At 43.0% G+C, this 15,915-nt stretch overlaps 1 long non-coding RNA gene across 1 annotated transcript; it reads left to right on the forward strand.

Moving 5' to 3' along the window:
• Positions 1-7,754: 7,754 nt before the first annotated feature.
• LOC149985500 (uncharacterized) lies at positions 7,755-11,438 on the forward strand. Its single transcript, XR_016482885.1, has 2 exons — positions 7,755-8,521; positions 9,199-11,438. It is a non-coding gene; the product is annotated as an uncharacterized LOC149985500 (long non-coding RNA).
• Positions 11,439-15,915: the final 4,477 nt, after the last annotated feature.

Below are 15,915 nucleotides of genomic sequence, written 5' to 3' on the forward strand. Positions count from 1 at the left end.
TATATTTACTAATGCTTCGTTGTTTCTACTATTGCCCCATCAATGCATGGCCTGGTATTTGTTTTCTTCTCTGAGTGTGTGGGAATCTGAAAGACATGACTCTCTCCACATTGTTGTTATACATCTGTATAAAAATGCCCTGCAGCACTCTGCCTGTGTCCATAGTTGTCCCTTTTCACTTCTTATCACTGAGTCATGAGGTGTAACACAAATCCACTTTTTGTCTTCATCATTGTTGTATGAAATTGGCTATTAGATGATTGTCAGGGACAAATAGGAACTAATACGTACATGCACTGCAACTATTTGCTGGAAGATGCACAAAATGCAAATGCCGGATGGACACAAATTCCTGGCCAAATTTGACGCAAGCATGCATGAATATAGACAGGAACACATCGACACACAAACTTAAATATCTACTTTCATTGTCAAATCCTGAAGCAGAATATGTTCCAGCTGTTGCTAATGCTGAAGGAGAAGCAAGGTGGAAGGGTATGGCAAGGGGAGAAGATAAGCTTCCCCTTGAAGCAGGAGACTGATATTGCTCACTATCACTGTCATTGTTTGAACATAGTGAGAGATTGTCTTTATGAAACCCAAACTCCTTTGATTTCAATAATGCCTTTTAAAGTAAAGTTTCACCCATTTTGAATGTTATATTATTGTTGTGCCTCTCTGAGCGATGTTCTGATGATTCCATGTGTCATTTCATGTTGTTTTCATGTATATGAGCTACTGCCATTCAAGCAGGCAGAAATGTGGCCCATATGACAAAGCATTGCGATAAAGCCGCCCTGAAAACACTGGAAGTTAATAGGAATATGGCTACGACTAGGAGTGTGACACTCACGAAGACGTCTATTATACATGTCAGATTTCCATACTGGCTGATGTCATAACTGGCTGATGTAGTTTGACGTAGTTCTGTCCTTGAGCTGTTCTTGTCTATTAATGTTCTATATTATGTCATGTGTCATGTTTTGTGTGGACTCCAGGAAGAGCAACTGCTGCTTTTGCAACAGCTAATGGGTCCTAATAAAATACCAAATAACGTGGGTGGTTGTCTTCTCTTGAATGAGCCATTGATCATATTTTTCCGATATTCCAACCTCAATAAATTTGTGATTTAACAGAGGGTCTAACACATTTCTCTTATTTGTCTTCAGACAAGGGTGCATTGCAAGGTGACGTTGCAAATGTCAGACTCCACTCTGTGAGACACATCGATCTGCAGGTTGGACATGGTGAGATTGTAGACTCCAAAATTGATTGTGCAGTTTGTTTAGGTGATTTTAAAGCAAACTAGCTACCAATCAATCACATGTATTTATAAAGCCCTTCTTACATCAGCTGATGTCACAAAGTGCTGTACAGAAACCCAGTCTAAAACCCCAAACAGCAAGGAATACACGTGAAAAAGCACGGTTGCTAGGAAGAACTACATAGCTATTTCCCATGCCAAAATTTACTTTGGTATTATTGTGTGTACCTACTTTTGCTAGCCAGCCAGCCCATTGAGAGAGCATTCCTTTGTGGGTTTTGTTGTCGACTTGAACTGTAACAGATTTCCACAACACTTTTCACACGTTGCAAACAACCTTATTATAATGACAAAATTAAACATTTGTTCACAAAAAATATTGTTCTCTGAGTAAACACTGTACATTATAGGACTTAGTGGTTTCGGGTGGATATTTCCTTTAATATCCCTAGCAATGACGTATGTCATGAACATTTTTTGTTAATCTCTGTCTTCTGTATGTTTTTACATTTATCTGATTCAATCTACATATACAGTGGCTTCCGAGAGTATTCACCCCCCTTGGCATTTTTCCTATTTTTTTGCCTTACAAAAACTGGAATTAATATAGATTTTTGGGGGGTTTGTATCATTTCATTTACACAACATGCCTAATACTTTGAAGATGCAAAATATGTTTTATTGTGAAACAAACAACAAATAAAACAAAAAAACAGAACTTGTAGGGCCACCTTTTGCAGCAATTACAGCTGCAAGTCTCTTGGGGTATGCCTTTATCAGCTTGCCACATCTAGCCACTGGGATTTTTGTCCTTTCTTCAAGGCAAAACTGCTCCAGCTCCTTCAAGTTGGATGGGTTCCGCTGGTATACAGCAGTCTTTAACTCTTACCACAGATTCTTAATTGGATTGATGTCTGGGCTTTGACTAGGCCATTCCACAACATTTAAATGTTTCTCCTTAAACCACTCGAATGTTGCTTTAGCAGAATGCTTGGGGTCATTGTCCTGCTGGAAGGTGAACCTCCGTCCCAGTCTCAAATCTCTGGAAGCCTGAAACAGGTTTCCCTCAAGAATTTCCCTGTATTTAGCTCTTTCCATCATTCCTTCAATTCTGACCAGTTTCCCAGTCCCTGCCGATGAAAAACATCTCCACAGCTTGATGCTGCCACCACCTTGCTTCACTGTGGGGATGGTTTCTCGGGGTGATGAGAGGTGTTGGGTTTGCGCCAAACATAGCGTTTTCCTTGATGGCCAAAAAGCTACATTTTTGTCTCATCTGACCAGAGTACCTTCTTCCATATGTTTGGGGCGTCTCCCACATGCCTGAAGCAATTGCTTTTTCCTGGCCACTCTCCGCAAAGCCCAGCTCTGTGGAGTGTACGGCTTAAAGTGGTCCTATGGACAGATACTCAATCTCCGCTGTGGAGCTCCTTCAGGTTTATCTTTGGTCTCAAATCAAAATCAAATCTAATCGTATTCGTCACATACACATGGTTAGCGGATATTAATGTGAGTGTAGCAAAATGCTTGTGCTTCTAGTTCCGACCATGCAGTAATATCTAACAAGTAATCCAACAATTTCACCACAACTACCTTGTACTCACAAGTGTAAAGGATTGAATAAGAATATGTACATAAAAATATATATGGATGAGCCATGGCCAAAATTATTAAAGTGGCTAGAGATTGAGTCAGTATGTTGGTAGCAGCCACTCAATGTTAGTGATGGCTGTTAACAGTCTGATGGCCTTGAGATAGAAGGTGTTTTTCAGTCTCTCGGTCCAATCTTTGATGCACCTGTACTGACCTCGCCTTCTGGATGATAGCGGGGTGAACAGGCAGTGGCTCGGCTGGTTGTGTCTTTGTTGCCTCTCTGATTAATGCCCTCCTTGCCTGGTCCGTGAGTTTTGGTGGGCAGCCCTCTCTTGGCAGGTTTGTTGTGGTGCCATATTCTTCCCATTTTTTTTATAATGGATTTAATGGTGCTCCGTGGGATGTTCAAAGATTCAGATATTCTTTTATAACCCAACCCTGATCTGTACATCTCCACAACTTCGTCCCGGACCTGTTTGGAGAGCTCCTTGGTCTTCATGGTGCCGCTTGCTTGGTGGTGTTGCAGACTCTGGGGCCTTTCAGAACAGGTTTTTATATACTGATATCATGTGACACTTAGATTGCACACAGGTGGACTTTATTTAACTAATTATGTGACTTCTGAAGGTAATTGGTTGCACCAGATCTTATTTAGGGGCTTCATAGCAAAGGGGGAGAATACATATGCATGCACCGTTTTTTTTTTTTAAACAAGTTATTTTTTATATTTCACTGTGTATGTCCATTACATAAAATCCAAATAAAATCCATTTAAATTACAGGTTGAAATGCAACAAGATGAATGAAAAAAGCTCTGACGAAGGCCGTGAGGCCGATACGTAAGCTTATTAAAGATCAGTGATACCATCAAGAGCAGTGTGCAGTTTCCTTTTTTCATTCGTCTTGCTCAACTATTGACATGCACCTGCAAAAAGTTTGCAACAAAATAGGAAAAACGCCAAGGGGGATGAATACTTTTGCAAGGCACTGTCCTCTGTCAGGGGCAGATAACTCTGTTCCTGGAGTGCTGCGGTTAGTGCAGGATTGTGTACCAAAGAGGCACCACACCTGACCAACTGAGCTAATTTATCAGCTAAATTCAACACACCTGATCTTCCAGGTCAGTTAAATTCAAAAACATTAAGTGCCTGCGGTACTCCAGGTCTAGGGTTGCCTACCCCTGATCTATGTTCTCTTTAAGTCAATATATATATATACACACTTTTCCACTCTATTTTTATTTATTCATACAGAGAATGGCTTGCCATGGATTGGTCTTCCTTCAGTTAGATATTGTCAGTTGCTGGTTCTATTAACTTGTCCAGTGTTAAGCTGACATGGTTAACACGGGATGCTTGACCTACCGTAGGCTAATGTGATTAGCATGAGGTTGTAAAAAACAAGAACATTTCCCAGGACATAGACATATCTGGTATTGGCAGATAGCTTAAATTCTTGTAATTTGACGGACTGTCCAATTTACAGTAGTTACTACAGTGAAAGTGTACTGTTTGAAAGAGTATTGTTTGAGGAGAGTGCACAATTATGAACTTGTAAATGTATTAACCTTTTATGGCTGCAGGGGAAGTATTGAGTAGCTTGGATGAAAAGGTGCCCATTGTAAACAGCCAGCTCCTCAGTCTCAGTTGCTAATATATGCATATTATTGTAGTATTGGATAGAAAATGTGTGATTAACAGAACTGATATTGCAGGCGAAACCCTGTGGAAAAGCAAAAATCTATTTTGAAAACTCCATGTTCCATAGCCTCCCTTTGCTGGATTTAAAGGGATATGAACCAGATTCCTTTTCCTATCGCTTCCTCAAGGTGTCAACAGTCTTCAGACATAGTTTCAGGCTTTTATTTGGAAAAATGAGCCAGATCGATAACATCGCGTCAAGTGGTCACATGAGTTTTGCTCGCGCAACAGAATTTGGACAGCCATTGTTTTCCACTCTCCTACTGTGAAAGACATTTGCGGTTGATATATTATAGATTATATATTTTAAGAACAACCTGATGCTGGATTATAAAAAAACGTTTGACATGTTTCTGTGGACATTATCGAAACTATTAGGAATTTTCGTCTGCGTTGTCTTAAGCACTCTTTTCTGTGGATTTCTGAACATAACGCAACAAACATATGGAGGTATTTTGGATATAAAAATCATCTTTATGGAACAAACAAAACATTTGTTGTGTAACTGGGAGTCTCGTGAGTGAAAACATCCGAAGATCATCGATAAATTTGATTGCTTTTCTGATTTTCGTGACCAAGCTTCCTGATGCTAAGTGTACAGAATGTTTTGTTGTGCGATCGATAAACTTACACAAACGCTTGGATTGCTTTCGCTGAAAAGCATAATTTCAAAATCTGACACGACAGGTGGATTAACAAAAGGCTAAGCTGTGTTTTCCTATATTGCACTTGTGATGTCATGAATATAAATATTTGTACTAATATTTATTGAACGTAGCGCTATGCTATTCAGCGGTTGTTGATGACACTTGTCCCGATACCGGGATTGTAGCCATAACAAGTTAATAAACCATTTAGGCACATTTGGGCAGTCTTGATACAACATTTTGAACAGAAATGGATCAGTCAAAAACTTTCGCTCTGTCGTAACCGGCCGCGACCGGGAGGTCCGTGGGGCGACGCACAATTGGCCTAGCGTCGCCCGGGTTAGGGAGGGCTTGGTCGGTAGGGGTGTCCTTGTCTCATCGCGCACCAGCGACTCCTGTGGCGGGCTGGGCGCAGTGTACGCTAACCAAGGTGGCCAGGTGCACGGTGTTTCCTCCGGCGCATTGGTGCGGCTGGCTTCCGGGTTGGATGTGCGCTGTGTTAAGAAGCAGTGCGGCTTGGTTGGGTTGTGTATCGGAGGACGCATGACTTTCAACCTTCGTCTCTCCCGAGCCCGTACGGGAGTTGTAGCGATGAGACAAGATAGTAGCTACTACAACAATTGGATACCACGGAATTGGGGAGAAAAAGGGGTAAAATTCAACAAAAAAATAAATAAATAAATAAATAAAAATAAAACACTTTGCACATGTGGTCAGTGTGTGGTCAAAATCTAAATTGTGTCCTTTCTCTTGGGACCAAAACAAAAAAACTATTGTTTTTTTCTTTGTATTATCTTTTACCAGATCTAATGTGTTATATTCTTCTACATTAATTTCACAATTCCACGAACTTCAAAGTATTTCCTTTCAAATGGTATCAAGAATATGCATATCCTTGCTTCAGGTCCTGAGCTACAAGTAGTCAGATTTGGGTATCTAATTTTAAGCAACATTTAAAAATAAAAAAAACGGGTCCGATCCTTAAGATTTAAAAACACTCAGGACATATGTAAGAAACATGTACACATGTACACATGTTTAACCCCTTTTGTGTCGGCACAAAACTACCTGTACTGTACATCCATTTGTTTTTTAAAACCGGTACTGGTTACCTTCAGATGAGTCCCGTGACACCTGTGGGGGTGGTAGAGCAAAATGGACAACACCGGATTCGTAAGAGTCTCCCTTTTCCATCGAATGGGTTAATTTCTAAAGACATTTACATGAGAAGACCAATTTTCGTGATGTCTCATGGTCTGACAACTACCATTCTAGCACCTTTCACCGCAGATGCGGAGGTGTGACACTGGTGGATTGAGACGCATCAAATGCAAACAGATATCTCTAACTTAAAATGACGGATTTTGATGGGTATTTTTTTGTTACGTAACTAAGATTCTGTTCAATCGACTCTAAGGGGTTAATAACCCTCTCTCTTGCCCTGAGACTTAAACACAGCCTATCAGTTGTTTACCATATTTTTAATTGTCATGGACTATGACCAGTAGAGACGTTCAGCTTTGACAGACAAGGTGCAGATGCCAGCAAAAGGAGGAGGACTGGGAAGTCCACCTGACCGAGCACATGAAAAGGTCCTACTCTGGGCTGCCGTTCTGCTACAGTGATCTTGTCGCCATCAGGAGACAGCAAGAGAACACTACATGGAGCGAGTCAGGCGCCTGGTGGTGTACTATGCGCACTACAGCGAGGCACAAAGAAACGCAAGACGCAGTCACAGAAGACCTGCAGCGATGGTCGCGAGTCCTCTTCGTGTCCATTGCCCGCCAGCTCCATAGCCTCCGTCTGATGAAAAAACTGAGTCTATTGTCCTGCTGCAGAAGGCCGCTTCACACCTATGTGTTAGGGACCAGGTTGCCAGGGAACAGAGTCAGCTGACGTGGTCAGCCAATTAGTGGCCTAGCCTGAGAGTAGCAGAACAGAACTCTGCCTCTCTATTTCCAAACTCCTGTCCTCCACCTCAATTCAAATCTGGACCCTTTCCACGTGGACAATGCTTGTTCTGGACCACCTGACTGGTGTTTAGTGTGTCATAAACAACTTACACTATAACACTACACTATGACTTCCACTAGTTTCCTCCTCTATTCCTGTTTGCTGTGTGTGTTTGGTGTGGAAAGAAAGTGTGTAATATATCCCCGTGTTCTGCTGAGAACCGTTATCAGTTCTCTTACCGGGACTCTGGGAAAGATGCACCTATAATCAAAACCGCCACCTCTATCGGAGTCCACCACCAGTTGGTGGCTCTCTTTTTTCATTTGTCCTGTTTTATAGTTGATAAAATTGATTCATCAAAAAGTAGACATTTACAATTAAATGTGGAGTGGAGCTTTATAGTTAACTGATGACATCATGTGCACAAACATAAATGGTCCGTTTAACTGTTATTAGAAAATAAAACTTGTTCGGAAATAGTTTGACATTAACAAGTGGAAACATTGCCTATAGATAATTAGCAGGCAGCCTTGTTAATAGTCCTGTTGCTTAACAATCACATTTTGGAACAGCGTGTACCTTCTGACATCACGTGCATGAAACAACACACTCTGGGGCGACAGTTAGAGATATTTGGAACTCACATTTGAAAAGGTTAACATACATAGGAATCATAGGAATGCTCCCATGATGAGCAAGGAATGCTTCCGAGAGACCAGCCCCTTAAAGGGGAATGGAAAACTTCAGGAAGTAAATCTAAGCAAAGAGATGTATTCATTCCGCTTATACTAAACATGTGCATTTAACATAAAAACATCTCTATATTTAGTTTTCTGATCATCAACAACGTTTATTTTAGCTATGGTCAGAGCCATTTTATATTGCCATAGTAACGACTGACCCCAATGCTTCACTGCAGGATTCAGCAAATTGTCTGTGGTATTGAGTTTTCCCGAGGAGAGTGACTTGAAGAGAGTGAGGTTAGGTGCGGACAACAAAGATGTCAACAACAAGTAGTAATTTAAACATGAACTGTATAGCGCCAGGCTGTAGGAATTGCCTCCAATCAAATCCCTCAGTAAGCTGCCATCAGCTGCCCAAGGACCCACAACTTTTGAAGAAGTAGGACGTGCCAGCTCGAGCTAGCAGGATCTGCACCCAGCACTTTGCGGAGGAAGGACTTTTGATGTGGCAACCGGGAGTTTCTGAATGGAAAGCAGTCATAGGACTATGTTGAAGCGTTCTGCTTGCCCCTCAATTTAAGTGTTATGGTGTAGGGGTTACCGACCGACCATCAACATCGCTGACTTCGTAGTCTAGCCGGACTGAATAGAGGAGGCGACGGAGACAACGGAGAGCCTGAGGTAACGTTAATCGGTCATTAGTCATGACTGTTGTTGGACTAGGCTAACGTTAGACACTTTATTGCAACTCTAGTTGAAGGTAACTAGCTAATTGCACCTGAAGAGTTTTGTTTAACACCCCCAGTAACTAACATTAGCAAGAAACTCAACTGCAACTAAAATTACAACACAGTTTATCTGTGTAGCCCTGTTATTAGGTAGTTACTGTTGCTTCCACCTCAGATAGTACTGTAATACATTTTGTTGACAAATTTGTTTTTGGAAGGTTTTGTTAGCACCGCCTCATTAAGCTAGACTGAAGTTGACATAGCTAATGTTTGCTGGGGAAAAAAATTCCCTGTATTCGCTGTGTGTTTGTGTGTGTGTTGGTATAGCATACAAAACAGGTAGCTTGTTAACGCCAACTGATTTATTTGTCTTAACAAAATAACATTTGTTTGTTTTCAGGATGACATCTTCATCCCTGAAAATGTTTTTATCCTGAAGGAGATTGTGCAGTATGTGGCAGAGAATGTACATGCAAATCCATGTTATATCTAAGGCTATTGTTTTTTTTCAAGACACAATCTGTCATCCCTGAGGCCATTTGGATATAAAATGGAAAATATACAGTATATACAGTGATGATTGAACATAACTATAGCCTAATAGATGCCTTAATTGTTGTCTACCAACAGGAAAGAACGGTTAGTACATCATGCCAAACTGACCCCTGGGTGTCATAGTGTTCCTGTGCTGCTGTAGAAGAGGTCCTCCGGGGCCATCACTAAAGAGCTCGAGGCCCAGCTAGATTGCGCTCACAACCATCAGTATACAACCGAGTCCTGCCCCTATACGCCAAAGATGGAGCTGATGGAGAGTTAGAGTGAGATCAGTAAAGACCATAGCTCACTGTATGAACCTGAACATTCAGAATCACAATCATCACAGTGCGAGCCAAGAGATACTATCAAAGAGTGTGTGCAAGATCCGAAATACATAGTCATTGATAGCAAGCTGAAGGAGTTGTTCAATGCCTGCCATGAGCCAGGATGTCAAGCAGGTGTCATCAGATCAGCCCTGAAAACAGTGTGTTGTGGGCCACAGGAGGAAGTTGGAGTCCCAGACCAGAATTGGAAAGTTGTTTGCAGGGAATCTGTTGGTGCCATCATCGGTCTTGCTTAATGACGGCTTCCTTTCAATATTTGTGGAAACGTGTCACCTCCTCAGCCTGGTGTCCATGTCGTAGCCACAGTTCGCAAAACAACAGCGCATCTACATTGTGCCAGAGGTTAACCACATCTGGACCCAGCACACAGAGGCCATTCTGGCTACAATTGGTGACAGTCCACTGATCATAACAGGAGACGCACGGTGTGATTTGCCTGGCCATTGGCCTCCTTTGGCTCTTAAACCATTCGGGACTCTGCTTCCCTCCTGATCCTCGCCCAGGAGAAGTGGCCGAAGTGAAGAACAACTACTGGTTGGAGAGGGAGGGATTAGAGATAGGCTTGCAGCACATTGAGGTAAGCTATAGCCTAACCTATATTTTGTAACTACCCTAAGGGTTGTAAGTTTGTATTTGGTGGATGAATGAAGAGGACGTAGGCACCTTTAGGATAATAATAAAACCAGTATTACTAACAGGCCCATGGATGTAGTATTGAAATCCTGGCCACTGACATGCATCCAAGTGTGAGGGTGCAAATGAGGAACTCACATGCTGATATCTGACATGAGTATGACCTGTGACACATTGCCAAATAAATGTGTGAGGAAACCGCTGGTGGCCATCGGGAAGCCAGAGGTACTGTCATAGATTTTATTGAAAAAGCAGAACTATGATTTGTGTTACTTATATCTGGCTCGAGGAGCATCTCAGTTGACTCTCCTGAGTGCCCAAAGAGAGAGAGTAGCAGTCACTTTGGGGGAGCAGGCTGGTGTTCCAAAAATGGAGAAGGAGCAGGCCGTTCAACAGCAAATTCAAAGACACACACATCCATAAAAGGAATCGAGTGGAATTGATTTTCCTTCTGTTTTTTTTACCCATTTCAAGGGACGTGCTACCCAGACCTACTGTTTTGACTCTCTCTCTCCCAGACTTGCTGTCTCAACCAATGAATGATCAGCTATGAAAATCCAACTGACATTTGCTCCTGAGGTGTTGAACTGTTGCAACCTCTATAACCACTGTGGTTATTATTTTTATGTAAAAAGTTATTTGTAAAATACATTTGAAATACATTTGATAGATTGATTCACTAACTGAGTGATGTGACATTTTTATAGCATCTGTAATATTTTGTTGTGTATTTCATCTGCACGTTAACTTCTGAAAGTGGCCATCAGCCGTAGAAACAAAATCAAAGTGTACTCCCTGCTCCTCTTTCGGTAAAAAGCTGAGGGATGGGGCAGAAGAAATGTAACTCAAAGTGATAGAGCTATAGATATAGGACTGACCATCCATGATATCAAAATTATAGTTTTAACCATGTTTTGAGGCTGTTTGTTTACATTCTTTGTTTACAAATGCTGGAGTTAAACAAGCTTTTATTTGGGGTTCTGATCGGGTACGGCAGTTGAACTAAGCTCATGGAGGCATTTATAAGTTAGATTCTTCAACAATCAATGATTAAATATCATTAATTTATAAGCGCAAAAATGGATGTAGCAACTGCTGATTGCCCCTTTAAGGTATGCTACTGTTGTTTGTCTATTGATCTTGTGCATGAGACAAAGACTGGCAACCACAAGCCTTTCATGTGTATCCTCTTGTTTCATTGGAACTTGTAAAAGCACCTTAATAACCCTGTAATTGACTATGTATTTTTGTAATCCTGTTTCTATTATCTTTTTCCTCTACCATGTAGCCAAGTTGCTGTGGATAAAGGTGTCTGCTAAATGGCATATATTATTAAAGTCTCATTTTTTTCAACTAGCTGCCCAGTGTAGTTACCATTCCTTTCCAATAGATGGCAGCCAGAGCTGTTTGAAGTCACTACCCTAGCAACAGGGAAACAGAGTTAGTGTGCGTTGAAAGTAGTTTTTCTTCAAAGCAAGTTTATCTGGTTAAGCTTATACCTGTAATTATAGTGGACAAGCTAACTAATACTATAATTACATAAGGTACAGGCATTAAGCCTATGTCTTGAAAAAAATGACAGCAGGCTGAATTTACTAAATTACCTGGTTTTATTCTAATTCAAACCCTATGTAAATGCCACTTGCTTCTGGGTATGCTGCCTTATGGAAGCGACGACACACGCAGGGATGACACGCCATACACCTCGTCCAATTCTCCCTTGTGCCCGTAGGGTGAACTGACGATCAGCTGCCAGCCTCTATGCTCTGAAAACAAAATCACAAGGAAAGTTAGTCTGATACCAAAACTAAATCACAATGTATTTATAATGAGCATGCTCCATTATTGGTTAAAATGAGATTTCATAAATCATGATGCCGTCTGAGATTCAAACTAAGGACGTCTTATCAAAAGGTGAATGCATTACCATCACGCCAAACAGCGCTTGTGATAAAACATTGTTATAGAGTACTTATTATATATATATATTGAGCACCTACCCACTAATGATGTTAGCTTTAAACAATTTATAATCAAGCAACATTTTAAGCAATTATTTAACTGGCATACTAGTCGAGTAACATCTTCCAGGAAGACCTTCATAAGGATTAGTGAAGGGGCTCCCGAGTGGCACTGCATCTCAGTGCTAGAGGCGTCACTAAAGTCCCTGGTTCGATTCCAGGCCGTATCACAATCGGCCATGATTGGGAGTTCCACAGGGCGGCACACAATTGGCCCAGCGTCATCTGGGTTAGGGTTTGGCCAGGGTAGGCCGTCATTGTAAATAAGAATTTGTTCTTAACGGTCTTGCCTAGTTAAAGTTTTTTTTGTGTGTTTTTTTTACCCCTTTTCTCCCCAATTTCGTGGTATCCAATTGTTTAGTAGCTACTATCTTGTCTCATCGCTACAACTCCTGTACGGGCTTGGGAGAGACGAAGGTTGAAAGTCATGCATCCTCCGATACACAACCCAACCAAGCCGCACTGCTTCTTAACACAGCGCACATCCAACCCGGAAGCCAGCCGCACCAATGTGTCGGAGGAAACATTGTGCACCTGGCAAACCTTGGTTAGCTCGCACTTTGCACGGCCCGCCACAGGAGTAGCTGGTGCACGATGAGACAAGGATATCCCTACCGGCCAAGCCCTCCCTAACCCAGACGACGCTAGGCCAATAGTGCGTCGTCCACGGACGGTCGCGGCCGGTTACGACAGAGCCTGGGCGCAAACCCAGAGTCTCTGATGGCACAGCTGGTGCTGCAGTACAGCGCCCTTAACCACTGCACCACCCGGGAGGATATTTACAACACACACACTCCCTAGCCATTATCTGGCAGCATCCGCACTCACACCAGATTGTGTCACCGCTACGCCGACCCTCTAGCTGAGGTGTTTCAGGCGGCATACAGTGCCTTGCGAAAGTATTCGGCCCCCTTGAACTTTGCGACCTTTTGCCACATTTCAGGCTTCAAACATAAAGATATAAAACTGTATTTTTTTGTGAAGAATCAACAACAAGTGGGACACAATCATGAAGTGGAACGACATTTATTGGATATTTGAAACTTTTTTAACAAATCAAAAACTGAAAAATTGGGCGTGCAAAATTATTCAGCCCCCTTAAGTTAATATTTGTAGCGCCACCTTTTGCTGCGATTACAGCTGTAAGTCGCTTGGGGTATGTCTCTATCAGTTTTGCACATCGAGAGACTGACATTTTTTCCCATTCCTCCTTGCAAAACAGCTCGAGCTCAGTGAGGTTGGATGGAGAGCATTTGTGAACAGCAGTTTTCAGTTCTTTCCACAGTTTCTTGATTGGATTCAGGTCTGGACTTTGACTTGGCCATTCTAACACCTGGATATGTTTATTTTTTAACCATTCCATTGTAGATTTTGCTTTATGTTTTGGATCATTGTCTTGTTGGAAGACAAATCTTCGTCCCAGTCTCAGGTCTTTTGCAGACTCCATCAGGTTCCAGAATGGTCCTGTATTTGGCTCCATCCATCTTCCCATCAATTTTAACCATCTTCCCTGTCCCTGCTGAAGAAAAGCAGGCCCAAACCATGATGCTGCCACCACCATTTTTGACAGTGGGGATGGTGTGTTCAGGGTGATGAGCTGTGTTGCTTTTACGCCAAACATAACGTCTTGCATTGTTGCCAAAAAGTTCAATTTTGGTTTCATCTGACCAGAGCACCTTCTTCCACATGTTTGGTGTGTCTCCCAGGTGGCTTGTGGCAAACTTTAAACAACACTTTTTATGGATATCTTTAAGAAATGGCTTTCTTCATGCCACTCTTCCATAAAGGCCAGATTTGTGCAATATACGACTGATTGTTGTCCTATGGACAGAGTCTCCCACCTCAGCTGTAGATCTCTGCAGTTCATACAGAGTGATCATGGGCCTCTTGGCTGCATCTCTGATCAGTCTTCTCCTTGTATGAGCTGAACATTTAGAGGGACGTCCAGGTCTTGGTAGATTTGCAGTGGTCTGATACTCCTTCCATTTCAATATTATCGCTTGCACAGTGCTCCTTGGGATGTTTAAAGCTTGGGAAATCTTTTTGTATCCAAATCCGGCTTTAAACTTCTTCACAACAGTATCTCGGACCTGCCTGGTGTGTTCCTTGTTCTTCATAAAGCTCTCTGCGCTTTTAACGGACCTCTGAGACTATCACAGTGCAGGTGCATTTATACGGAGACTTGATTACACACAGGTGGATTGTATTTATCATCATTAGTCATTTAGGTCAACATTGGATCATTCAGAGATCCTCACTGAACTTCTGGAGAGAGTTTGCTGCACTGAAAGTAAAGGGTCTGAATCATTTTGCACGCCCAATTTTTCAGTTTTTGATTTGTTAAAAAAGTTTGAAATATCCAATAAATGTCGTTCCACTTCATGATTGTGTCCCACTTGTTGTTGATTCTTCACAAAAAAATACAGTTTTATATCTTTATGTTTGAAGCCTGAAATGTGGCAAAAGGTCGCAAAGTTCAAGGGGGCCGAATACTTTCGCAAGGCACTGTATGTGTATTACTGCTACGTGAACAAACTCTTTGATCTGGGGCAACAATCGGCTCAAACATGAACAGCTTCAGTAGGTTTATTGGTTCCCTAACTTATTGGTTCCCTAAGTAACACTATTTCATCCTCTTATAAACTCATTCTCAGACTCGGAGCTACTCTTGGTAAATGCAGCTATTTTTGGGAGTTCCAAAAATGTTTCTCCTGCCAGTAACGCAACAATGCCAATATGGAGATTTACAGTTACAGTTAGCTGGCATTCTAAATCCTAGTGTTTCCATTCCCCTTTAATGACAATTAGAACTTACCCAGAATGTGGTTACTAGGGATGTGCCGACATGGCCATACTCAAATTCGTAATCGTATCCGTGAAGATCTCTAAGGTCAGGGCGTGACAGTACCCCCCCCTAAAGGTGCAGACTCCGAGTGCAAAACCTAAACCTATAGGGGAGGGTCTGGGTGGGCATCTATCCGCGGTGGCGGCTCAGGTGCGGGACGCAGACCCCGCTCCACCACTGGCTCATCCCACTTTGGTGGCAACTCTGGTGCGGGGACCCTCGCTGCGGGGCCCGGACTGGGTACCCCGCTGTGGGCCCCAGACTGGAGAATGTTGCTGGAGGCTTCGTGCCATGGATCGTCGCTGGATGCTTCATGCCATGGATAATCAATGGAGGCTTCGTGCCAGTGATCGTCGCTGGAGGCTTCGTGCCATGGATTGTCGCTGGAGGCTTCGTGCCATGGATTGTCGCTGGAGGCTTTGTGCCATGGATCGTCGCTGGAGGCTTTGTGCCATGGATCGTCGCTGGAGGCTTCGTGCCATGGATCGTCGCTGGAGGGAGGAGACGTATGGGCAGTCTGGTACGTGGAGCTGCCACAGGGCTGGGGAGACATACAGGAGGATTAGTTCTAGGCGCCGGCACAGGACTCACCAGGCTGGAGAGACATACAGGAGGCTTTGTCCTTGGCAGAGGCACCGGATGCACTGGGCCGTGGAGGCTGGATGGTTACTTTGGCCCGGCACATGCTGGGCGCAGGCACAGGGCGCACTGGTCTGTGCAGACGCACCAGAGACACAGTGCGCAAAGCCGGCGCAGGATATCCTGGGCCGAGGAGGTGCACTGGAGGTCTGGAGTGCAGGGCTGGCACAACCTTTCCTGGCTGGATGCTCACCCTAGCCCGGCAGATGCGGCGAGCTGGAATGTACCGCACCGGGCTAAGAACATGTACTGGAGACACCGTGCACTCCACCGCATAACATGGTGCCTGACCAGTATGATGCTCACCACGGTAAGCAAGGGGAGTTGG

The sequence above is a fragment of the Oncorhynchus mykiss genome, chromosome 1 (assembly GCF_057628025.1).
Source record: "Oncorhynchus mykiss isolate SJ-2025 chromosome 1, ASM5762802v1, whole genome shotgun sequence".
In the NCBI taxonomy this organism is placed as follows: Eukaryota; Metazoa; Chordata; class Actinopteri; order Salmoniformes; family Salmonidae; genus Oncorhynchus; species Oncorhynchus mykiss.